This window comes from Thermobia domestica, chromosome 12 (assembly GCF_964235325.1).
Source record: "Thermobia domestica chromosome 12, izTheDome1.hap1.1, whole genome shotgun sequence".
Taxonomy (NCBI): Eukaryota; Metazoa; Arthropoda; class Insecta; order Zygentoma; family Lepismatidae; genus Thermobia; species Thermobia domestica.
The window spans coordinates 199,546,220-199,572,199 of NC_137465.1; the positions used below are offsets into that span (position 1 = coordinate 199,546,220).

The 25,980-nt window shown below is 36.7% G+C and overlaps 1 protein-coding gene across 1 annotated transcript in view; it reads right to left on the reverse strand.

The window, feature by feature from the left end:
- LOC145666235 (uncharacterized) overlaps positions 1 to 25,980 on the reverse strand; it is a 93,718-nt gene that overhangs the window by 19,702 nt on the left and 48,036 nt on the right. The gene's annotated exons all lie outside the window — the stretch shown is intronic.

Consider the following 25,980-nt stretch of genomic DNA (forward strand, 5'->3'; position numbering starts at 1 on the left):
TGGGTGCAAAATGAGTCTTAAGATTATTTTTCTGGATTCACATTTACACAATTCCATTCTAACTTGGGTGAGTTAAGTGAAGAACATGGTAAAGATTTCACTAGGACATCAAAGCAATTGAATGCCGCTATCAGGGCCGTTGGAGTACAAAACTGCTGGCGGGTAATTGTTAGACGTTGGTACGTGAAGAATCACGAACTACGCACAAAAGGAAGTCTAGTTTTACGAGGTTCCAAGTGAAAAGGAAGAGACAGAAATGAGGTAACTTGTTAATCAATGACCTTATTAATTTAGAATATTGAGGTTCAGAGTAGTTATTAAGCAAAATAATGTCTCTTTGTCAGAAATATTTAGTCGTAATGTTACTCTATATTAGCAGCGTTGCTGTGTAAATAGCACAATTTACTAATCATGTTTTCCGATTTGTGAAAAGACCTGACCTGATGGGGAAACGCAAATTGTATTTTCAAAATTAGCAACCTCAAGTTATATAAAATCTGGTGTCAAATCAAAAACAGCTTACAAAATGTTTCATTTTGTCAAGCAGTGTTATTTGACCAACCAATCACTCACTAGATTCTACGTCTAAACAATGAAAGTTTTCCCATTCCCAATTAGAAGAAAAAGTTTTTAGTATGATGTTCCACGATTATGCTCTTTAGGCTCAAGGAGATGATGATTAAGGCAAGTGAATGTTTATGGAAAAATTGGTGGAATGAGAATTAGGGATGAAATGGAAGTTCCGGAAAACACCCACGGACACGATGTTGAACATAAATCATCATAAACCTTTTTGGTAGTGGTTCAAATGAGGGACAGCACAGACCAAAGGAAAGCTGCCTACCACTCAGCCACCTTACCCTTATCCCCAATTGATCTGTTGTGGCGATATAGTTTGCATCTCTGACTCTCAAGAAATCAAAAAAAAACTGATATAGAGAGAGCAGGATGTTACTTTCGCTTTTGTTGAGGCCGTTGTGACGTCCTAATAAGTCATACTTCTGCATTCGTAACTTCCCCTACATTGCTATATATTTTTCTACCCATTCCTTTCTTTTCATTTCATCTCCTAAGATCTTATTATTTCTGAGTTGTTTTTAATCGAAAATGAGTATCTAGACAGGATAAATCTTATCGAACAAATATTTTATCATGTACTCCTGTTATTAACTACACCAGCGAGGAGCGAAGAGTTGCCTGCGATAAGGTTCCACATCGCTCGTGACATGATTTCTAACATTACGAATGAATAGTAGAATAGGTTCACTTTGAAATATAAAGATAACCAAGAAAGTTCTGCTTTTTGTGGAGGTCTGTGTACCATTCTCCCTCACACCGTGAGTTGAATGCGAATGGAGATAAGGCGAAGGTCAGTTGTTGGTGTGGGTATATCCAACATACTACCTGGTTGTAGCAGGGAGCTCCACTAAACGTCCTAAGGGCATGTATGGTTTACGAGTTCAAACTGGAGTCAAACACCGCTGCAGCGGATAGAAGCTATGCCAGGTCTATGTTGATGACGTCATGACTAGGTGGACAGTTTCTGCGATGATTTAACAAGTTTAAGGACCGTGACGAATCACTCGAAGACTCATCACATGCCGGAAGGCCAGAATCTGCAGGCAGCAATTGCAGCAAACTCTGGCCAGACATGTAATAAACTCAAACTACAATTCAGTATGAGTGCAGAAACCATTCGGGAGCACCTTCATCAACTTTGGAAGCACAATAAGTTGGGGCGATAGGTCCAACATTATTCGGCTCCGGGACAGAAGGCAACGTGAGCAGATATCTGTGTTTCTTTGCTGTCTCGTCTGAGGAAGGAGACATTCGGGACAGGATGTTGACATATGATGAGAAGGTGATACTGTACGAAGCTCAATGGAGCAGTAATAATTGGTTATCATCCCATGAATCGGTTCCAAAACAGCCGAAAGCAACACTGCACCAGAAGAAGGACTTGCTGTGTGTTTGGTGGACTGCTCCGAAATCGTGCATCGGGAACTGTTACCATCTGGTCAGAGCACCAATGAAACTGTGTACGTCAGGAGTTGAGCTGTGTTTAAGAAAAACTCAAAATTTCTGAGTAGCAAAAGGGTCTTCCTGTTACAGCCAACGCTAAGCCCAACGTGGCTTGGGTGGCCCGGAACACCATTCTACGCCTAGGATAAGAAACCTTATTGCATCCACCATACTTCCCAGACATTGCACCGTACGATTCTCTTTTGTTTCATTCCTTGGACAATCATCTTAGAGGCCGCTAGTTCAAATCTCTAGTAGAGGTGCAAAATGCACTTGATACCTTCTTCGCTTCAGATCTCAACAAGTACTACCGCGATGGAATCCGTGGCCTTCTAGAACGTTGGCAGAAGCTCGTCGATACTGACGGGGACTATTTTTAATCTTCCAGATACATCTTACGTAACATATGGATGTACGAAGGTGGTGGGTGAAAAAGCGACAGTCGTCCTACAGTAGTTCGAGCCAGATTATGAGAAACTTGATGTAAGAATTTTGTAACAAGTACCAGTGTTGTTTATAATAAATTATATTATCCTATTTAAAAGTTTTTTTTATCTTAGCCTAAAACAATTTCCTGACCCTGAAATTGTGAAAGCATTCCCATTCCTAATAAATATTAGCACATAACAATTGTACGGAATAGCTCATTGATGAGAGCTATCTCTTGCTTTTTTAGTTTTACGGAGGTTAGTATGAATCTAAAGCTGTTTATTTTTACTACCTTTGGTTTCAATTAAAGAATAAGGAATTAAAACTATTGGTGGGATCCTGAAACCGTAATAGAAAACCATTCATTGCTAATTGGTTACCGTTTTTAATGTTGTCCCACCTTTCTTTAGAGAAACAAACAGACATAATTGTTCTACAAGACATCCTAAATATAAAGTGAAATGAAATTTTTAGTTTAACTTCCCACGATTATGTCCTCTGGGCTAAAAAAGGGTGATTAATAACATAAAATGATTTTCAAATAATTGGTGTAGTAAGGTGTGGAGGAAAACAGCAACAAGGAAGGAAGCCTCGAAAAAACTCATGGACATAAAGCTGTCATTTACAAACTTTTTGGTCGGGGATCGTTCCAGAGAGCACTCACTCCTGAGATTAGCTTTCAACAGTGAACCATAGTGCCTCTTAGGGCCGCGGTGGTTCATTGGAATAGCATTCACCTCTGGTGCATGGGTCCTTGATTCGATCCCAGTTCGCGGGAAGTGAACATTGTAGTGGCCAAGCACCGTTCTCGAGGTTCTCCCGTTTCCTCCCTCTTTCTTCATTCCACCATTTTATTCATTTCAAATCATGACCGTCTCCTTTAGCCTAGCCGGCATAATCGTGGTACGTAAAACTTGAAGATTTACATCTCATATACAGTGTATGTGGATGTAACATAGTGCATACAACATAGTATTTTCATAGTCCTAAGGAGGAATGCTAGGAGGGCTTTATTGCTACTGCACTATTTCATCATTAGTACTATGTTGTGTTGTTTGAATGCTAAACAATGAATGGATAAAGAGTTCAGCATTCTTCTTTTCTGGCTAGTGTACTGCTCATAATTGTATTTATTTATTTATATACAACCATTACAAAAGGCTGTTACAACGATATATTACTATTGCCTTTCTGTAATTGATGTTTTTAGTGATAACATATTCTAATACAATGGAAAAAGGTACTAATTCACAAAGAACACACTTGTTTCTTAAGATCTATTTGGAAGAATAATAGCTTGTCAGCTATATATTATGAGCGATTTTATGATGAAAGGATCTCGACATAGGTAATATCCGACTTTCATCATAACAGCTCGGGAATATAGTGATTCGGAAAAAATATATATATGTCTTTCTTTCTTCCAGCTGCAATTGTTCCCTTATAGGTTATTCATTGTTATAGAAGAAAATGGAATAAAGTACCTGACGTAATTGAATAAACCTTTCAATAGTTATATACATACAAAAAAAGAGTACCAACTTATCCAAGCATTCTGTCGTTTAAGTGCTATAAAAATTTTTGTACCTGAAGGCTGAAGAAAAGGATTATATTACATTCAATTAAATTCACAGAATCATATCGGATGCTTTTATCGGGTTATTCTGCAGCTTGAATAATTTTGTTCCTCTTTGTTTTTATTATGATATTACCAGGAGAAAAAAGGGAGGGGGAACGCAGAGGAATGTCGTCCCTCCACTTCCAAAAGATATCTATGCCGTTCCTCCTCTTCCTAAAAATTGACAATGGATAAAGAAAGATAGAGACGAGGACGGCATGACGTCATGCGTTCTTGGTATAAGTCAATTCTAAACGTGAGTTGAATAATCGCGTCTTGGTACTGTTAATATAAGTGATTCATACTTGTCCTTGGTAAAATAAAAAATCACCTCCGGAAAACCTGTGCTTTTTGACACATTGTTTCTCCCGGGCAGTATAGAATTATAAACACATAGTTGGATGAAATAGAATGACGTTCTGATCATATTAAAAATAAAATATTTCTTAAAAATATCCCTTTAAAAAAATATTCTACTTTAAACTGGACAAAAGTCTTATCTATGATATTTTTCTGAATCTACTATTATTAGGTTTATTATTGTTATCTATTGCAGAGATTTTCTTCCTGATACAACGTAATAAAGTTCATCTGGTTTTTAAATTACAACTGCAGGTCCAGGTCTCATATATGTGTGGTGTTGGGAAGATTCTTAACTGAAACAATCAAGTTAAATAAATGTAAGAATAAGAAACCGGGAACAAGATGATTTTGGAATTTGCGTGGAGTGGGAGAGTTATCCTCAGACAACGGCGCCGACTTTCCAGAATGTATGTGGGTGCATACCAATGGAGGGACGTGTTAATCTATATGTTTTCAGAAAAGTCCTGATATTTGATTTATTTATTTTTAGTTAAAATATTTTATGAACACTGTCATAAAGGCCTGTGCTGTGATAAAGTAAAAAAAAAACGGTACTATAAGGATAAGTTGGGGCTGCCCTAGCTCAGTCGGTAACACACCTGACTTAAACGCAAGAGAAGCGGGTTCAAATCCGGGTCCAAACTAAAAATCTTGTGGGTGCGGTGAACCTAAAAGATTATATCTTTGGTTTCCGGAGCACCTGAGCACTAACGTAGTCGGCACGCATGCCCCCAGACCTAAGAAGCAATGAAATGAAATATTTATTTTAACGTTCCAGGTTTATAATCTGTCGAATTAGGGAGACGATGATTAAAGCAACAGAATGTTAATGAATGAATTGGTAGAATGGAAAGTGGGAGGAAGAGGGAGTACCCCAAGAAAAACCACGCAGACGATGTTGTCTACTATAAAGTTACTTGGCTAGGGATCGATAAAGAAATCCACGCAACCAAATATAAGCACTCTCCCACCCAGCACCATCACCCTTCCCCAGATCTACGAAATGTCCCTTCAAGGCATATCTAAGATCTTGTAGAAGGTTAGTTTCCAGTAATTTGGAGTACTTCTTTCACTATCAGCAAATTGAAAGACACTTGCAAGGAACAAATCATTGTACTAAACGTTTCGTGCAATGAGATTCCATTTCTATTGTCGAGATTTTCAAGTATTTCAATTCCTTCATTAAGTTTAATTACACAATTAGAGCCGAATGATGATAACGAAGTAAGTGATGAAAGAGCAATACGTAACAACCATGCATAAAATAAGATCTGAAAACGCAACAAACATGTATTGCAAGAATAACAAATTAAGCACCTTCTCAGAAAATTTTGAGCTAGGAACAAAAATTAAATGAAATCATGTCTTTCAGTTTTATGTCCCATAATTATGAATTGCAGGTTAAAGAGACGAGAAATGAATAAATTGGTGAACTGAAGAAAGTGGGAGGAAACGGGAGAGCCTTGAGGAAACACACGCATACTGTCTCCACCACAAAGCCCATTCGGCGCAAACTGGAATCGAAACAGAGACCCCACGTACCAAAGGTGAACCATCTACCACTGAACCACTGCGAGCTCCAGAGCCTGGTTATAAAAGGTTTAAACTATTCAGTCGAAATATATGGGCATGTGGTTTGTGATTGAATTAGTAGTGATTTCTAACAGTGGATTAACGTAATTACTAAAAGCGTAAGAACGTACACTGAGAAATATTCGTTCGCCGGACAGCGGTATATTGTACAAATATACGGAATCCTCTTGCTTACAACAGAAATCAGTATGGAGCATCGTTATCCATATGCTACATACGCACTGCCCTTAGAAGTTACATCATGCCGTTGCAGGATGTCTGACATCTAACAGTATTCCGTATATCACATGCATATACTTATGTTACATTTCTGAGCTAAATGCTCAGAAAGTATTGTGCAACTGCGTTTTCAGTTATACGTCTGCTGTATTTTAAGTCCAAAAACTACAGGAAATACGCGAGTAACCTACCTTTTTAAGCAAGCCACCTACAATTTTTTTTTCCTCAGTGTAAAAAAGCCGCCACGTGAGCGCTATAAAATGAAATGGAATCTTAAAGTTTTATTTAAATATGTCCGACGATTATGCCGGCTAGGCTGAACGAGACGGTCATCACGAAAAATGAATGAAATGGTTGAATGAAGAAAGAGAAGGAAAACGGGAGAACAACGGGAAAACTCACACACACGGTGTTTGTCCACCACAACGCTCACTTGACTCGAGCTGGATTCGACCCGAGGACCATGTGACGTTGTTATACAAGAAACTTTGAAAAGTAAATATTTTATGAATATCGTGGTTAATCAACCTCATTTGTGAGCTGTCTCAAGCTGCTGACAGAGGACGTAAAAGGAAATGAATTAAATCCAATCAATGTTAACGAGATATTATTCATTTATGAGTAAAATTGATTTTTAACTGGAAGTGTCCGTGGGTGTATTTCTCATTAGTAACTACTAGTAGTATTGCCAAGAAAATTCGATACACGTAGCCTTGAAAGGCCATGACTGTAGCCTTTCAAGGCGAAATCGTTATTCATAATTCTACCTGTTACTCCAACCACATAATGGCTTTGCATTCATTGATATTAAGCATGCTACCTGGGGAAAAGCGAGCATACATAATGGTTGATAACTGACTTTGTGGAATTCAACTACAGTACAACCCCTCAAATCCGAACCCCGGAAATCCGAAAACCCGGCAAATCCGAACACGTTCTCACGAGAGAAAAACCAACTACAGTTGGAAAATGAAAAAAAAAATAGATTTAATCACACAAATTTAGTTTTTTTAAGGTTTTAACATTTTTAGACTTAATGCTTATTCAAAATCATTATCTAATTATATTCTTACAAGAAGACAGTTATAGATATGCGACAATCATTTTGGACATGAATGTACACCCGCCAGTCAAGGTCACTGCCCTTTCGACCACTGGGCCACCCTGTCTAACCTCAGTCGTTGTTTTACCGCCAATTCAGTGACGAAATAAGTACGTAATATTATTTCCCGGGTAATCCGAACACCCCGAAATCCGAACAGGCTTCAGCCCCAATTAGTTCGGATTTGAGGGGTTGTACTGTATATGCTCTTGTTTTCTTTTCTAGCATCTTTAAATCTAGAAATCCCAAGGGGAAAGTGTCCTTGAATCCACGAGATAGTTTTAAATCAAAATTCAACAAAATGATATTGACAGGTTGTTCTGTTAGTTATTTGTTAATGATATAAAAATGCCGTAGTGATATAAAAATTAGCTCATAAGAAATGGGACTATTTGGAACGATTTCATTCAACATAATAGCAATTTTAATTTTAAGTATCAGAGCATATCGACCTTTGATGACATATGTAATTTTAAATCCCATATCCCCGAATTAAATAGGTAAGTATCTTGACTCACCTGCTAACGGGATAACAATTTTGGACTATTTGTGGAAGGCGTCTCTGGTTTTATGTGTTGTAGTAGTTAACAAACAATAGGCCAACTGTAGATTTCCGTAAAGAAAGTGAAATAAATCTTTTTTGTGTCAACGAGAAAGACCAGCATTTTGATTTAATACTATTATTCGCATTGGTCGTTATTGTGCATCATGCTATGAAACGAACTCCGCGGTATGAGCATAGCAGTAGTAGGGGCCCGCGTATATTGAGCCGAGTCAGCAAAAATTTTTGTGACGTCATAGGTCAAAGGTCAATGACCTTGGCCCGGGGTCAATGACCGAGGGGTACTTAGGACCACCCCCTCTAAATTTTGGCAGGGGTACCTTGGCCCACCCCCTAAATTTTGGCAGGGGTACATAGGACCACCCCCCTTAAATTTTGGAAATTGCCAAATCTAAAAATTTGGTATGGTAGCCTAGGACCACAGTATGTATGATCTGTCAGGAAAGTAAATGTACACCTGTTTTTCGAGTCTGGCATTCCTGCTCTCCATCCGTGGAGAGTATGAGAATTAAATCAATCAAATGTTTACTGAGGGGCAAAAAGAAAAGTTTAATCTGAATAAGACATTGCAGAGGGACACAAGCTGTGAATACGAATAGTGCATAATGTAAATAAAGGACGACACCGAAAGAGAAAGCCAGAAACAGCTGTTAAACTTAGAAAACAGAATAAAAATTGTTGAAGTGGGAACATAAAACACAAATACAACAAATACGCCGAAAACTAAACGTTCACCATCCTATGATGTTGGTGTAGTGGCTAAGGTGCTGGCTTACAAATGCAAAGGTCGCCAGTTCGAATCTTCGGTGAGGACATTTTTAAAAATTTTTGTTTATAATACATGCAGCTCATGAGAGATGGTGAAAGAGATCGTATTTAGTCTTTCGTAGCAATTATTATTGGTAAGGTTTAGTACTGATAATACTTTTTGTCTTTGCGTATTGCTTTTATTCTTTTCTTCATTTCAAAAGAGAAAAATATCCGAACAAATGCCACCAAAATTCCTCATATTTTGAATGTAAACGCTATTTGCAATTAGTAAAGAATAAAAATTGAACGTTCCGATGTAGCTGCAAAAAGTAAAAAGAAAAACATGGAAGTAAACCATACTCATGGTTATTAAAAATACAATTTCTACATGCCTTACACCTCCCGACCACGTTTCTACGTTAGCAAGTAAGAGGTTTGTGTTTAGGTCAGGCTGGTCAATACGTTTTGCAAAGGGGCCCGGTTTAGCTCTGACGCACCACAGGTGCGAGAAGGGAGCAAAACACTTTTTCTCTCTCCCTCTGTGTGTCTGTTTATCTATCTATCTGTATATATATAACGCTATTTGTGAATGCCGTAACCACCCTAATTTTCAGCGGATTGAGATGAAACTTGGCACAAACATTAATTGTTGAAATATCTTCAGTTCGTTAACCAGAATAATCAGACGAAAATGTTCAAAATGGCGGTCCTTTAAACTCTTAAAAACTTCGAAGGGAACCAAATTTCCCCCATAAATGGGTATTCAGAAAGTTTGAATAACTTTTCCTCTTTTACTGAAATATTTGTGTGCAGAGACTTATTGAAATATTGGACCCGATTAATCGCATAAAGAATGTTCACGCCCTTTCGCTACGGTCAGGCTTTTTTTTTTTTTTTTTGCAGGAGGGGGTTATTTTCGTATCGGAACAAGATGATTCCTAGTGATGATATGAAATTACACATTGAAAGTGAAGTAACTTGTGAAACGTGTTATTTGAAAGAATAATATAATAAAAGTGCTTTCCTCTAACACAGAGAGAGCGTGAATGGCGAGGAGTGTTATTTGGTTTGCTTTTTAGTAACACATTGCATTGCAAATAAAGGTAGGCAACATTAGTGGTAAGTAAAACAACAACAATAATAATAATAATAATAATAATAATAATAATAATAATAATAATAATAATAATAATAATAATAATAATAATAATAATAATAGGTGTTGTTTGTGGCAAGGCAATATCTTCCTCAATTCTTCTTCAAACGTAATGATTGTAACGCCATATCTCCCTTACAAACAAAATATTAGCAATTTATATCGAGAGAACGGGAAACTGTTGAGTGATGGGAGCAACGTTGGACAGTATGCACTCATAGTACTCAGAAAAATAAGCGACTTCAACGAAAAATGAACGAAGAGTCATTGCCGTGGGTAGTCATGGAGCCAAGCAGAGCCCTCTTTAGGCAAAATGACGATAACTTATATCGAGAGAACAGGAGGTGATAGTGAGATGGGACCAACGTTGGACACCGTGGACCCATAAGGCGCATCGAAAAAATTAGGGGGGCGGGCGCCAGCCAGCCTTACTTATTTCCACATAATAATATAAAATTATATTGTCGAAATACACACACGAGTTAGCTAGTAATATTTCATATTATTATTATTATTATTATTATTATTATTATTATTATTATTATTATTATTATTATTATTATATCGACAGCGTCTTTTCATTACGTGTGCATGTTTGACATGAAGCCAAAGAGAATATCCATCATTCGTAGAAAGAATAAGAATAGCCAGTTACTTTAATTGTGAACGACGGCGAAAAATACGAAAAGAGACAACCTTAGCGAAAAGAAACAATACTTTCTCTCAAATGGATAAAAAAATCAAGCCGAGATAGATTCGAACTTGCATGGACGGCGCGAACAGCCAGTTCATTGTCCACTTTTTTTTCTGACTCACCGAATGTGTTTTAGTAACTTACTTATTGCTAATTTTACTTGCTTCACTCGTTTAACTTGCTTTTTCTAATAACTTATAACGACAGGGACACGAACACAGAAACATCGAGGACAGTTAAAAATCATAAATGCTCTCCCGCCGGGAATCGAACCCGGGACACCATGCACCAAAGGCGCACGTGCTAGCCACTAGACCAGCGGGCAGGGCAATGCTCACTCTCTGTGTTGTTAGGGATTACGACCACTGTATTGCCAGCTATCACTTCTGTGGGTTGTATACTATGATCACATGTTTCTTCTTTGCTGGAAGAGTTAAACCTACATTCTATGTAATACATGAGGTATTTAGACCTACATGCTCTTCATATAATGTAATAAAGTGTCATGCTGGGAATAAGAAAAAGAACATTCCTTGGACAAAACGGAAACTATTGGCATCAGAAATATTTATCTACGAGGCATGCGCAGTAGTATATTTCAGAATAGTTACTGTTTAGTTCAGTAAACGAAGAAAGGGGTATAAAAAAGCAAATATGTCGAGTCAACGAGATCGACCAGAGTTGACAGAGGCGGAGTAGTAATACAACAACTTCGTTAAATTGATAATTGGTTCTTTATTCTGTAGTAGATCGTATCACAACTTTACGGGAGAGCAGAGAAAGACTTACTAACGCTGTCCTATAGTATGCATTAGTAACACGATCATACAGACACAAATGGATGTAACTGTGAGTACTACAATTTGGATTTAACGAAAGCCGTTTAGATATTCAGTGGTTTGCAGGGTTGTATAAGACTCAAAAAGTTAAGACACAATACAATTCTTCATACCTCAGCTTCCAGTAACTAGATACATGCAATTTCAGGATAGATACTGAAACTGCTGTCGGATTTTAATACATGACGTATTGCAGGATACAAAATGCTTTGCATTACTTGTTTGTTTGTAGACAGCTATTAGCTTAGTGTTCCGAAAGGTTGTGTATAAACTAGGGATAGTCAATTCCGGAATTATTACTTTCCGGACTCCCGAAAGTAAAACCGGACAAATTCCGGAATTCGGAAAATTCCGATTTTGGAATAATTCCGGAATTCGGAAAAATCCCGAATTTAGAAATTTCTGATCTCTTTAATATTCCGGAATTCGGAAACATCCGATTTTTTCGAAATCCGGAGTCTTTCTCAATTCCGGAATTTTCTAAATTCCGGATTGTTTCCGAGTTCCGAAATTATTCTGAATTCCGATGTTTAACTGAATTTCATAATTTTCCGAAATCCGGAAAGTGAAAGTTCCGCTTCCGAAAAATGAAATTATTTTAGTTAATATGAATCGTGGCGGAAATAAGTCTTTGACCAGGTAATGGCGACTTCTTTGAAAGAAATGGGGTGTATGAGAATTCAATCTGTTATATTTGTAGTTTCGTGTGGAGAAAAAACAAACTTGTGAACCAGCGGTTTAAGAACAACTCAAGTTATTAATGTAAACTTTTCGGACATCATAAAAGAAATACGAAAGACATTTTGAATCGAAGAAATATAACATACAAGTTTGCAAGCGGAGACAAAGAAACCTTACGTAATCAAACTAAAAACGAATCTTTTACCGCATAGCGATCGCGGTTGAGTGGTCAAGGTGCTTGTGCGAATGCACATTGTAATGTTTTTTTTTTTTTTTACTTTATTTTGATGGCGATTGATCAGCGATAACATATGTTTTATTATATTCAGATATTTGAATACTCGGATGCAATATTTGAACTACCAAATCTTCAGGAATAATAATAATAATAATAATAATAATAATAATAATAATAATAATAATTATTATTATTATTATTATTATTATTATTATTATTATTATTATTATTATTATTATTATTATCTCGTAGAAGATTAAAAGCTAGGAGCTAATTATCGCTCAGGTCATACCATTACAAGCAGAAGCGTGACATTTGGAAAGAATATTTCGGTTTGGTTTAATGTTGCTCACGAGAAGAGGACTTTCTCATCTCGTTTCTAAAACAAATAAAATAACATGAGAATTAACATTTTACATTCGAGACGGGTCAAGACCAACTCAAAATTTTCGTCTCTCTTTGGAGATGAGAATCGAGACGAGACGAAAAGTATCGTAAACATTTCCCGTCTTGTCTCGATTATCGAAATAGTGTATGTCCATTCTTTAAGTAACAATTGCTCTGTAGACTGAATCTCATAGGCTATTTCGTTACATTATATTTCAGAGCTCATAGAATTATGCTATGTGTAGGTATTTTGTAGCAAAGCTTTTATATTTACCTCTGCATATCCTAAAAATTAGTTTATTATATGCCTTACTGTTGCGTGATATTCAGTTATATTTATTAAAGTTATTTTCCTTAAAACATACAGTAGAATACTTTCTACATGAAACTTCAATGGAACGTTGTAGTTTAAAATGTTGGTAGTTGCAGAGGTGTGTCTTGAAGCAGTAGCGTAGCCAGGATGTGTGTTTGGGGGGGGGGCAAGTGCTGTTACAGGCACATATAGAAAAATTACAAACAAAAAATATATAAACATAAAAATATATAAAAAATACAATCATCAAAGTACCAAAGTACATTATCGGACCTCTTTGGGGGGGCCGGCCCCTCCGGGCTCCCTTCCCTACGCCACTGTCTTGAAGGTACTGAACCCTTTCCCCGAAATCTCTACTTTTAAGTAAGTTTTGCCAAATTTCAACGGCAAGTTTAAAACTTTTGTTATTATTATTATTATTATTATTATTATTATTATTATTATTATTATTATTATTATTATTATTATTATTATTATTATTATTATTATTATTATTATATCAACACCGTGTATAATCTTTAAAAGATATACGTTTTGTATCTGAATAGTAAAAGCTAATTGACTGTCGATCTCGGTCGTCGAGAAGTCTTCAGGAGGGAAGGACATCGGTCACGTTCTGGGTTTGAGTTCCGAAGTGGCAAGTTTTCGGGCTCGAGCCAAAAATTGTTAAGAGTTATAGGCTTCAGCCAAACATGTTCAAAACAGCTGGGACCGGGTTTAGGCTTATCAACGGCTCGAGCGGCTCGGCTTACAGCTCATTCACTATCGAACCGAACCAAGAAGTGAGCCGAGCCAACAGCTCACCCAACCGAGCCGATTTCAGCCATCGGCTTAGCTGAGCTGAATCGAAACGTGACGATGGACTAATTTCAACTTAGCTGGCTTGAACCGGTTCACATGAGCCGAGTAGGGTACCCATCCCAACCGAGAAAGCTCGAGCCATCGGTTCAATTGAGCTGAGTCGATGGCTCGTTCCAACTGAGCCGGATCGGGTCATCGGTTCATCCCAACCGAGCCGACTCGAGATGTTCGCTCAGTTGATACGAGCAGAGCCGGTTGATATCGCTACCCGAGTTGGTCTTCTGCTTGGGCTCAAAAATTCGACAGTGCAGGTCTCAGCCTTGATTTTAAGAACAACAGTATATACTTATATTGGTGATTACGACATTTGAGGCTGTCTCGTAATAATAAAAAAAAAACCCTTGTCTTCTCGTTATCTAGACGAGACGAGATACACAAAAATTGCCCCACGAGATGCACTAAAATTACGAGACGAGACGCACCCCTGTCGTGAGCAGCACTAAAAAGTATTCCATATTAGTGCTTACATTTCTCATGGCTTTCGCTTTCCAGTCTAATCAGGCCATTATTTAAAAAAGTTAAAACGAGCTGAACGAGCGAGCGAGCCATTATCAAACTCGACTCAACTCGAAACTCGCCCTAGAAAACAGCTCGACCTTGATCGCTACGCGGTAAACGATTCGTCTTTAGTCTGGTTATGTTAGGTTTCTTTGTCTCCGCTTGCAAACTTGTATGTTATATTTCTTCGATTCAAAATGTCTTTCGTATTTCTTTTATGATGTCCGAAAAGTTTACATTAATAACTTGAGTTTTCCTTAAACCGTTGGTTCACAAGTTTGTATTTTCTCCACACGAAACTACAAATATGACAGATTGAATTCTCATACTCTCTATTTCTTTCAAAGCAGTCGCCATTACCTGGTCAAAGACTTATTTCCACCATGATTCATATTAACCAAAATAAATTCATTTTTTGGAAGCGGAACTTTCACTTTCCGGATTTCGGAAAATTATGGAATTCAGTTAAACTCCATAATTCAGAAGCATTCCGGAACTTGGGAAGAATCCGGAATTTAGATAATTCCGGAATTGAGAAAAATTCCGGATTTCGAAAAAAATCCGGATTGTTCCGAATTCCGGAATGTAAACGAAATCAGAAATTTCTAAATTCGGGATTTTTCCGAATTCCGGAATTATTCCAAAATCGGAATTTTCCGAATTCCGGAATTTGTCCGGTTTTACTTTCGGGAGTCCGGAAAGTAATATTCCGGAATTGGCTATCTCTAGTTTATACACAACCTTTCAGAACACTAAGCTAGTAGCTGTCTACAAACAAACAAGTAATGCAAAGCATTTTGTATCCTGCAATACGTCATGTATTATAATCCGACAGCAGTTTCAGTATCTATCCTGAAATTGCATGTATCTAGTTACTGGAAGCTGAGGTATGAAGAATTGTATTGTGTCTTAACTTTTTGAGTCTTATACAACCCTGCAAACCACTGAATATCTAAACGGCTTTCGTTAAATCCAAGTTGTAGTACTCACAGTTACATCCATTTGTGCCTGTATGATCGTGTTACTAATGCATACTATAGGACAGCGTTAGTAAGTCTTTCTCTGCTCTCCCGTAAAGTTGTGATACGATCTACTACAGAATAAAGAACCAATTATCAATTTAACGAAGTTGTTGTATTACTACTCCGCCTCTGTCAACTCTGGTCGATCTCGTTGACTCGACATATTTGCTTTTTTATACCCCTTTCTTCGTTTATTGAACTAAACAGTAACTATTCTGAAATATACTACTGCGCATGCCTCGTAGATAAATATTTCTGATGCCAATAGTTTCCGTTTTGTCCAAGGAATGTTCTTTTTCTTATTCCCAGCATGACACTTTTATTACATTATATGAAGAGCATGTAGGTCTAAATACCTCATGTATTACATAGAATGTAGGTTTAACTCTTCCAGCAAAGAAGAAACATGTGATCATAGTATACAACCCACAGAAGTGATAGCTGGCAATACAGTGGTCGTAATCCCTAACAACACAAAGAGTGAGCATTGCCCTGCCCGCTGGTCTAGTGGCTAGCACGTGCGCCTTTGGTGCATGGTGTCCCGGGTTCGATTCCCGGCGGGAGAGCATTTATGATTTTTAACTGTCCTCGATGTTTCTGTGTTCGTGTCCCTGTCGTTATAAGTTATTAGAAAAAGCAAGTTAAACGAGTGAAGCAAGTAAAATTAGCAATAAGTAAGTTACTAAAACACATTCGGTGAGTCAGAAAAAAAAAGTGGACAATGAACTGGCTGTTCGCGCCGTCCATGCAAGTTCGAATCTATCTCGGCTTGATTTTTTTATCCATTTGAGAGAAAGTATTGTTTCTTTTCGCTAAGGTTGTCTCTTTTCGTATTTTTCGCCGTCGTTCACAATTAAAGTAACTGGCTATTCTTATTCTTTCTACGAATGATGGATATTCTCTTTGGCTTCATGTCAAACATGCACACGTAATGAAAAGACGCTGTCGATAATAATAATAATAATAATAATAATAATAATAATAATAATAATAATAATAATAATAATAATAATAATAATAATAATAATAATATGAAATATTACTAGCTAACTCGTGTGTGTATTTCGACAATATAATTTTATATTATTATGTGGAAATAAGTAAGGCTGGCTGGCGCCCGCCCCCCTAATTTTTTCGATGCGCCTTATGGGTCCACGGTGTCCAACGTTGGTCCCATCTCACTATCACCTCCTGTTCTCTCGATATAAGTTATCGTCATTTTGCCTAAAGAGGGCTCTGCTTGGCTCCATGACTACCCACGGCAATGACTCTTCGTTCATTTTTCGTTGAAGTCGCTTATTTTTCTGAGTACTATGAGTGCATACTGTCCAACGTTGCTCCCATCACTCAACAGTTTCCCGTTCTCTCGATATAAATTGCTAATATTTTGTTTGTAAGGGAGATATGGCGTTACAATCATTACGTTTGAAGAAGAATTGAGGAAGATATTGCCTTGCCACAAACAACACCTATTATTATTATTATTATTATTATTATTATTATTATTATTATTATTATTATTATTATTATTATTATTATTATTATTATTATTATTATTATTTTACTTACCACTAATGTTGCCTACCTTTATTTGCAATGCAATGTGTTATTAAAAACCAAACCAAATAACACTCCTCGCCATTCACGCTCTCTCTGTGTTAGAGGAAAGCACTTTTATTATATTATTCTTTCAAATAACACGTTTCACAAGTTACTTCACTTTCAATGTGTAATTTCATATCATCACTAGGAATCATCTTGTTCCGATACGAAAATAACCCCCTCCTGCAAAAAAAAAAAAAAAAAAGCCTGACCGTAGCGAAAGGGCGTGAACATTCTTTATGCGATTAATCGGGTCCAATATTTCAATAAGTCTCTGCACACAAATATTTCAGTAAAAGAGGAAAAGTTATTCAAACTTTCTGAATACCCATTTATGGGGGAAATTTGGTTCCCTTCGAAGTTTTTAAGAGTTTAAAGGACCGCCATTTTGAACATTTTCGTCTGATTATTCTGGTTAACGAACTGAAGATATTTCAACAATTAATGTTTGTGCCAAGTTTCAGAGCTAAATCCGCTGAAAATTAGGGTGGTTACGGCATTCACAAATAGCGTTATATATATACAGATAGATAGATAAACAGACACACAGAGGGAGAGAGAAAAAGTGTTTTGCTCCCTTCTCACACCTGTGGTGCGTCAGAGCTAAACCGGGCCCCTTTGCAAAACGTATTGACCAGCCTGACCTAAACACAAACCTCTTACTTGCTAACGTAGAAACGTGGTCGGGAGGCATATAGAAATTGTATTTTTAATAACCATGAGTATGGTTTACTTCCATGTTTTTCTTTTTACTTTTTGCAGCTACATCGGAACGTTCAATTTTTATTCTTTACTAATTGCAAATAGCGTTTACATTCAAAATATGAGGAATTTTGGTGGCATTTGTTCGGATATTTTTCTCTTTTGAAATGAAGAAAAGAATAAAAGCAATACGCAAAGACAAAAAGTATTATCAGTACTAAACCTTACCAATAATAATTGCTACGAAAGACTAAATACGATCTCTTTCACCATCTCTCATGAGCTGCATGTATTATAAACAAAAATTTTTAAAAATGTCCTCACCGAAGATTCGAACTGGCGACCTTTGCATTTGTAAGCCAGCACCTTAGCCACTACACCAACATCATAGGATGGTGAACGTTTAGTTTTCGGCGTATTTGTTGTATTTGTGTTTTATGTTCCCACTTCAACAATTTTTATTCTGTTTTCTAAGTTTAACAGCTGTTTCTGGCTTTCTCTTTCGGTGTCGTCCTTTATTTACATTATGCACTATTCGTATTCACAGCTTGTGTCCCTCTGCAATGTCTTATTCAGATTAAACTTTTCTTTTTGCCGCTCAGTAAACATTTGATTGATTTAATTCTCATACTCTCCACGGATGGAGAGCAGGAATGCCAGACTCGAAAAACAGGTGTACATTTACTTTCCTGACAGATCATACCTCTATCAGTATTGGGTGTCTATGTCGTTCCCTTTCATGGGTAAAAAATTGCCAAAAATTCAAATTTCGGGGGTTTTTGACCTAATTTATCCCCTTTGATGAGGTATTATTACCTTATATAGTTATATGGGCGTATACAGGGGTTCATTACCTTTCATAAGACATGGATATATTAATGCACCCATTGAGAAATTTGGGAGGGGTACCTTGGCCCACCCTTTAAATTTTGGAAATTGCCCAATTTAAACATTTGGTATTATAGTACAGGACCCTAATATGTATTATGATAAATTTGGATGGTCCACCTCGTTTCCTTTTAGGGGTACCAAATTGCCAAAATATAAACGTAAGCAATACGTTATACCACGTGTTTGGTTTTTGGCTCAATTTATCCCCTTTGATGAGGTGTTATTACCTTATATGGTTATATGGTCATGTATAGGGGTCCATTACCTTTTATAAGACATGGGTATATTAATGCACCCCTTGAAAAATTTGGGAAGGGTACCATGGCCCACCCCTTAAATTTTGGAAATTGCCCAATTTCAACATTGGGTATTATAGTATTGGACCCTAACATGTATTATGATAAATTTGAGTGGTCCACCTCGTTCCCTTTTAGGGGTACAAAATTGCCAAATTTTAGTACAACCACATGTTTGGTTTTTTGGCTCATTTTATTCCCTTTGATGAGGTCCTATTACCTTATATGGTTATATGGTCATGTATAGGGGTTCATTATCTATCATAAGACATAGGTACATTGGGGCACCCCAGGAGGGGTACCTTGGCCCACCCCTTAAATTTTGGAAATTGCCCAATTTAAACATTTGGTATTATAGTACAGGACCTCAATATGTTTCGGTGTTTCTATTGTTAAATTTTTAAGTACAACCACGTGTTCGGTTACTGACTCAATGTATCCTATTTGATAAGGTATGGACGGGTATCCCCTTTCAATTTGGTAGGACCATTCGGGTGTAGTACAGTCACGTGATCGATGATTTGGTTTTAATGCGCGACGAGGTCCCTGGTCAATGTTCTCTAGGAATTAGGTGGAAACTTTGTACATGATTCTTGGCATTTAAAACTTTTTTTTCAACTTTTCAAACTAAAAAAAAATCAAAACAAAAATTGAAACGAAAACTTTTAAACAAAAATCTTGAAACTAAAAAATTTTTCAAAACAAAAATTTGAAACGAAAAATTTTGAAACGAAAAAAGTTGAAACAAAAATTTTGAAACAAAAAATTTTCAACCCAAAAAATTTGAAACGAAAAATTTTCAAACAAAAAAATTTTGTAACAATAAATTTACAAACAAAAATTTCAAAACAAATTTTAAACAAAAAATATTAGGAAACGAAAAATTTCAAAACAAAAATTTCGAACAAAAAATTTTAAACAAACAATTTTCAAACAAAATTTTGTAAATAGAATTTAAATCAAACAGTGATCAGCTTTCACGGTTAACCGTTAAACTTTATCCGGTTTTTAACTATTCGATTAACAAATAAACGGTTTTCAACTATTCGATTAACAAATAAACGGTTTTCAACTACTCGATAAACAGATGAACTGTTTCTTTCCTTTTCACACCAGTGAGTGCAAGAATTGTTGTACTCGCTTTAAATACGCATCATTTTTGAAACAAGGTGTTAGTGTTCATCATGGATACACAGTGGAAACATCCATTTACCTGTATTCTCGCAGGGCCTAGTGGGTGTGGAAAAACGTATTTTGTGAAGCGATTACTGTCACATCTCCCAACCATGATCAATGCAAAATTTCGTAAGATATACTGGTATTATGCAGAATGGCAAGACGTGTATGCAACAATGCCGGTTCCAGTAGAATTTCACGAAGGACTTCCACGAATGAAAGATTTTCAGCCTCAAGATGGACCACATTTGATTATTATTGATGACCATATGCGAGAAGTGAATAGTGATATTGTTGATATGTTCACAAAAGGATCACATCATCGAAATATTAGTGTGATTTTTATAACACAAAATGTATTTCATCAAAGTAAAGCAAATAGAAATATGAGTTTAAATTGTTCGTATTTGGTGTTGTTTAAAAATCCACGTGACAAGTCACAAATCAAGCATATGAGTTATCAAATCATGCCTGAGCATCCACTGTTTCTACAAGAAAGTTATGCAGACGCAACAAGAAATCCACATGGTTATTTACTGATGGATCTTAAACAAGATACACCCGATGAAATGCGATTTCGTACAAATATTTTTCCCGACGATTTGCATCATTATGTTTACGTACCAACAAAACATGTTTAAATTATTGTGCATGTGAAAAGAATGACTTAGTCTGTCACGATGTCTCCTACAGTGAAACACGCTGATCTGCTACGTGCACTGCACAAAGCTAAACCAAGATTGCGTAAAGCTATTATTGCCAATGCAGACGCTTCATTAATTCATAGTATTTGTGAATGTTGTTATAATGTCTTAAAAGGCAATGTTCCACTGACAAGTGCGCAGAAGTCAAGATTAAAGCGTTACAAGAACACGCTCCGCTATCTGGTGGACAATACAAAATCATTGGATAAAAAGAAGAAACATTTAGCCGTACAACAAGGAGGATTCTTACCTGCATTACTTGCACCTATTGTAGGAAGTGTGTTATCCAGTATTTTGTTTAAACAATAAACATCATGGAACATAGCAAGAAGATGGTTTTAGTGCCACCAGAAATGCTTCAACGAATGCATGCATCATCATCCCGTGTGAGTGAAAATCGAGAATCTAATCTCGATCGTGAAATGCAATCCATATTGAATACATCGTATCCAAGTGATGAAGAAAAATGGAATCAGTAAAATAGAATATTACAGAAATATCTTTATGTGATACGTAAACAAGAAGAACCAATACCACTTACAATTACATCAATGAAACCTGATGGTGACGTCCCGAATGTTGACGATAGCACGAAACAAGAAATTTTAGCCGCAATACCACAAATGTATCGTAAGAAAGCCGAACTACTATTCCATCGTTTAAAACAAGATGACGCAATTACGTGGGATCATAAAGGAACAGTGTACATCAACGATAATAAACTACATGGATCCAATATTGTAGATTTAATGTGCGATGTGACTCGACCGAGGAAACATTCTAATCCTCAAGGCTGGGAATTGTTTTGCAACTACCTTGCATCGTCAAACACACCTCAAGAATTGATTGGTAATCCACGAAGATTAAACTATATTGTCAAGCATAATAGTACAACAGCATCTGAAGGATCTGCACCACCTAAACCGGCACCTGAATTATTTTCTTCCGGAGAAGAAGAAGAAGAAGAAGAAGATGATGATGATGTTTTAGAAGTCCGACCAAAAAGAAAACGTATCATTCCACAATGGTCAACGTACAAACCATGAACAAAAAGTTGAAATCCATTTATTACAATCCAGCACATCCTGCATCGTTTTCTACTGCAAAGAAATTATGGCAAGCCACAGGAAAATCTATACCTCTATCCAAAATAAAACTTTGGTTAAACAAACAACCTACCTACACGTTACATCGTCCTGTACGTCGTCGTTTCCGTAGAAATTTTTATCTTGTCAACAATATTGATGATCAATGGGAATGTGATTTAAATGATTTACAATCACTTCAAAACTATAATGACAATTACCGCTATATTCTTACAGTGATTGATGTGTTTAGTCGGTACGGATGGGCTGTACCACTAAAATCAAAAAGTGCCGAGGATATAGTGAATGCATTTGAAATGATTTTCCAGGAGAGGAAACCAATTGTACTACGTAGTGATCAAGGAACTGAATTTACCAACAAGACAGTACAAAAGTTTCTCAGAAAACACAACGTGCAACATGTTACAACAAAGGATCCAGATATTAAAGCCAGCATCGCAGAAAGATTTAATCAGACATTGAAACATCGTATGTGGAAATACTTTACCAAATATCAAACATACAATTACATCAAAGTATTGCCTTTACTTGTAAAAGCATACAATGAAAGTCGGCATTCCAGTATTAAAATGGCACCTGCAAACGTTTCTCAGGACAATTTACTGGAGGTGTGGCATAACTTATACGACAAAAAGCTACAACGTTCAAAACAAGATACGGATTTATCTGTTGGTGATACTGTTCGTATAAGTAAAACAAAACGTATCTTTGACAAGGGTTACCTCGAGAACTGGACTTGGGAAATATTCAGAGTAAAAGCCATTGTACCAAGAAACCCACCAGTGTATCGACTAGAGGATTTAAATCATCAACTTATCGAGGGTGTTTTCTACAGAGAAGAATTACAACCAGTACCGCTCCCTTCGACGTTCCTCATCGATAAAATATTACGTACAAGAACAAAAGGTCGCAGAAAGGAGTATCTCGTCCAGTGGAAAGGATATCCTTCCTCATTCAATTCGTGGATCTCTGCAACTTCATTGAAGAAGAAGAATGGAACCTGATCAAGATTTTTACGTTACACTTCCCAGTAATAGTTCCATGGATTATTTTCCAGAAAATACATTGACTTCATATATTACGAAATTACAACGACGTGTAGAGTTTCGCCAGAAATGGGATGTGGCAATTGTAGAGATTCATTATCCACATTCTTTGCTGAACATTAACAGTAAAAACAATAAAATATATTACAAATCATCAAGTAGTAATGATCAGGAACCGTGGAAGGTTGTAACGATCCCTGTACGCTATTATAACAATATACGGGATCTTATTCATGCAATTAATATACATCATAAAGAAACCAATTTATTTATATCTCATGACGCAACTAATAATATATGCCTCATAAGACATCCCAAAAAGGAAATCCATACTTCTGTACAATTGTCACCAAGTGTTAGTTTAATGCTTGGATTTGACCCGAAAAGTGATTTAAAAGATATGGAAAAGGGACAATATACACCGGATGTACGATTAGGCTTACCATCACAAATGTACGTCTATTGTGACATTATTGAATCTGTCATTGTTGGAGATACAATGGTACCCTTGCTACGAATTGTCAACATGGATCCTGTGAATCATACTTTTGGAAGTCATGCAGTACAAATCTTTAATCCTGCACATTATGTTCCGGTGGAAAAAATGAATTTTGAGCAAATACAAATCGATATAAGGGATAGCACAGGTCATCGGATGCCATTCACCTTTGGAACGGTGTGTACAAAACTACATTTCCGTCGTCGTCGTCATGACTGATCCGTATTTGCAATACTACCAAAAACAAGAATTATCCAGTATCGGCAACGTCTATGTGGGAAGTCCCTATCAAGCAGGACATGGCATTGGAAGTTTCCTTGGTGGCTTATTTCGTTCAGTGTTACCACTTGTGAAGCAAGGCGCTAAAACTGTGGGAAAAGAATTATTAAAATCAGGTGCCAATATGATTAATGATGTTGTGATCTCGAATCAACCGCTGGAAGAATCGTTTCATCAACGTATGCAAGAGGCAAAATCGAATTTACAAGAAAAAGCTAAAAACAAGTTGAAAACTATGCTGGGAAGTGGATATCATAAACGAAAATGGGATGACTGGTCTCAGTTTGAGGTTGACCTTCCAACGATCAACAACACCATCAATCCTACAAAGAGACGTAAATTATCACATAAGAAGAAGAAGAGATCATTGGCATCGTCACCAGATATTTTTGATTAATTCAACGATGGCTTTCTTACATCATCAATCCTGTGAATGTGTAAAAAGTGAATTGGACATTTTTTCAACGTTGCCCACGCAAACCAGTGTTCTGGACAATCGTATTATAGGCTACAAACCAATTAGTTCAATAGCTGAAAATTCACCAATAGAATTTGTAGTGAGTGGTAGCAGTGATGAATATATTGATTTACCACAAACCTTATTATACATCCAAGCACAAATTGTGAAACCAGATGGTTCCTCCTTCATCAATACGGATAAAGCAATTGCACCTGTCAATGATTTTCTAAATGCTATGTTTAGTGAAGTACAAATCTACTTGAACAATAAACTGATTTCATTTCCGTCACATAATCATCCATATCGTTCGTACATGGAAAAACTACTCAATTATAGTGATGGAGCTAAAAATACACATTTACAAACAGCAATGTGGTTTCAAGATACGGCTGGTCATATGAACGCAACCACAAGTGAGAACAAAGGATTTCAACAACGCTATGAACTGACAAAACAAAGTATGAAATTCGATATGATTGGACATCTTCATTGTGACATTTTTAATCAAGATAAATTTTTAATTCATGGAGTGGAATTACGTGTGAAACTTATTCCTGCAAAGCCAAACTTTTGTCTCATGGCCGGTGAAAGTGGTGTCAATGCAAAAATCAATATTCTAGATGCATCGTTGCAGGTGAAAAAAGTCAGCATCAGCCCTAGTGTTAAATTGGCACACAATAAAATTTTACAATCTACACCGGCAAAGTATCCTCTGACAAGGGTTCAAATGAAATCATTTACCATCCCGAAGGATATACAATCCAAAACTATTGATAACCTGTTTATGGGAACATTGCCAAATCGTATTATTGTAGGATTTACATCGAATGAAGCATCCAGTGAAACTATTACCACCAATCCATTTGAATTTCAACATCTAAACATTAATTTCTTTACATTGTACATGGATGGAAAAGCTGTACCTTCAAAACCATTGCAACCCAACTTTGAAGAAAATCTCTACATTTCATCGTACCACACATTGTTCTCAGGCTCTGGCATACATTTTACCAATACTGGAAATACAATTTCAAGAGCCGACTACAAGAATGGATATACACTGTTTGTATTTGACCTAACTCCCGATTCTTCTGCTGGAGATTGTCACTATTGGAATTTACAACGACATGGAGCCATCCGATTGGAAGTTCATTTCCAAGAGAAATTAGCAGCACCTGCAAACTGTATTGTGTATGGAGAGTTTTCCTCACTCCTAGAGATAGACCACCAGCGCAACATTATCCTGGACTTTTAAATTACAAGGTACGTATACGCTATGTATCATTTCCATTCACGATGTTGAATACATTACAATTAGCTAGTGCTTTAAACGGGAGTCCATTATTCAGAAATCATTTTACTGGGGTATTTGCAAGCGATGAGTTGCCCTCACGGATTTCTCTTCCTCTGGCAATCATTGTAAATACAGATCCATCCACAAAACTAGGAAGTCATTGGATTGCAATTTATATTGATCATCGCAGTGTTGGAGAATATTTTGACAGCTATGGCCTTCCTCCTTATGTACCACAACATGTTGCATTCTTAAAACTTCATTGTATGTACTATAAATATAATAATAGCCAAATGCAAAGTCTTGGTTCATCCGTATGTGGCTATTATGCTTATTTTTATTTGTGCTGTAAAGCCCAAGGAAAATCTCTGCGTGAAATTCAATATTTGTTCACAACAGTACCCACGGTTAATGATCGTAGACTGCTGCAATATACCTTCCAGGTAATTTTATCATATTTATCATTGTAAGTGTATTTGTTTTATCATCATCTATTTCTATACTAATCATCTTTTTCCTCGTTCTTTTTACAGAATTCACAATACGAAGCTTTGCAAACGGGTGCTATGCTGCAAAAC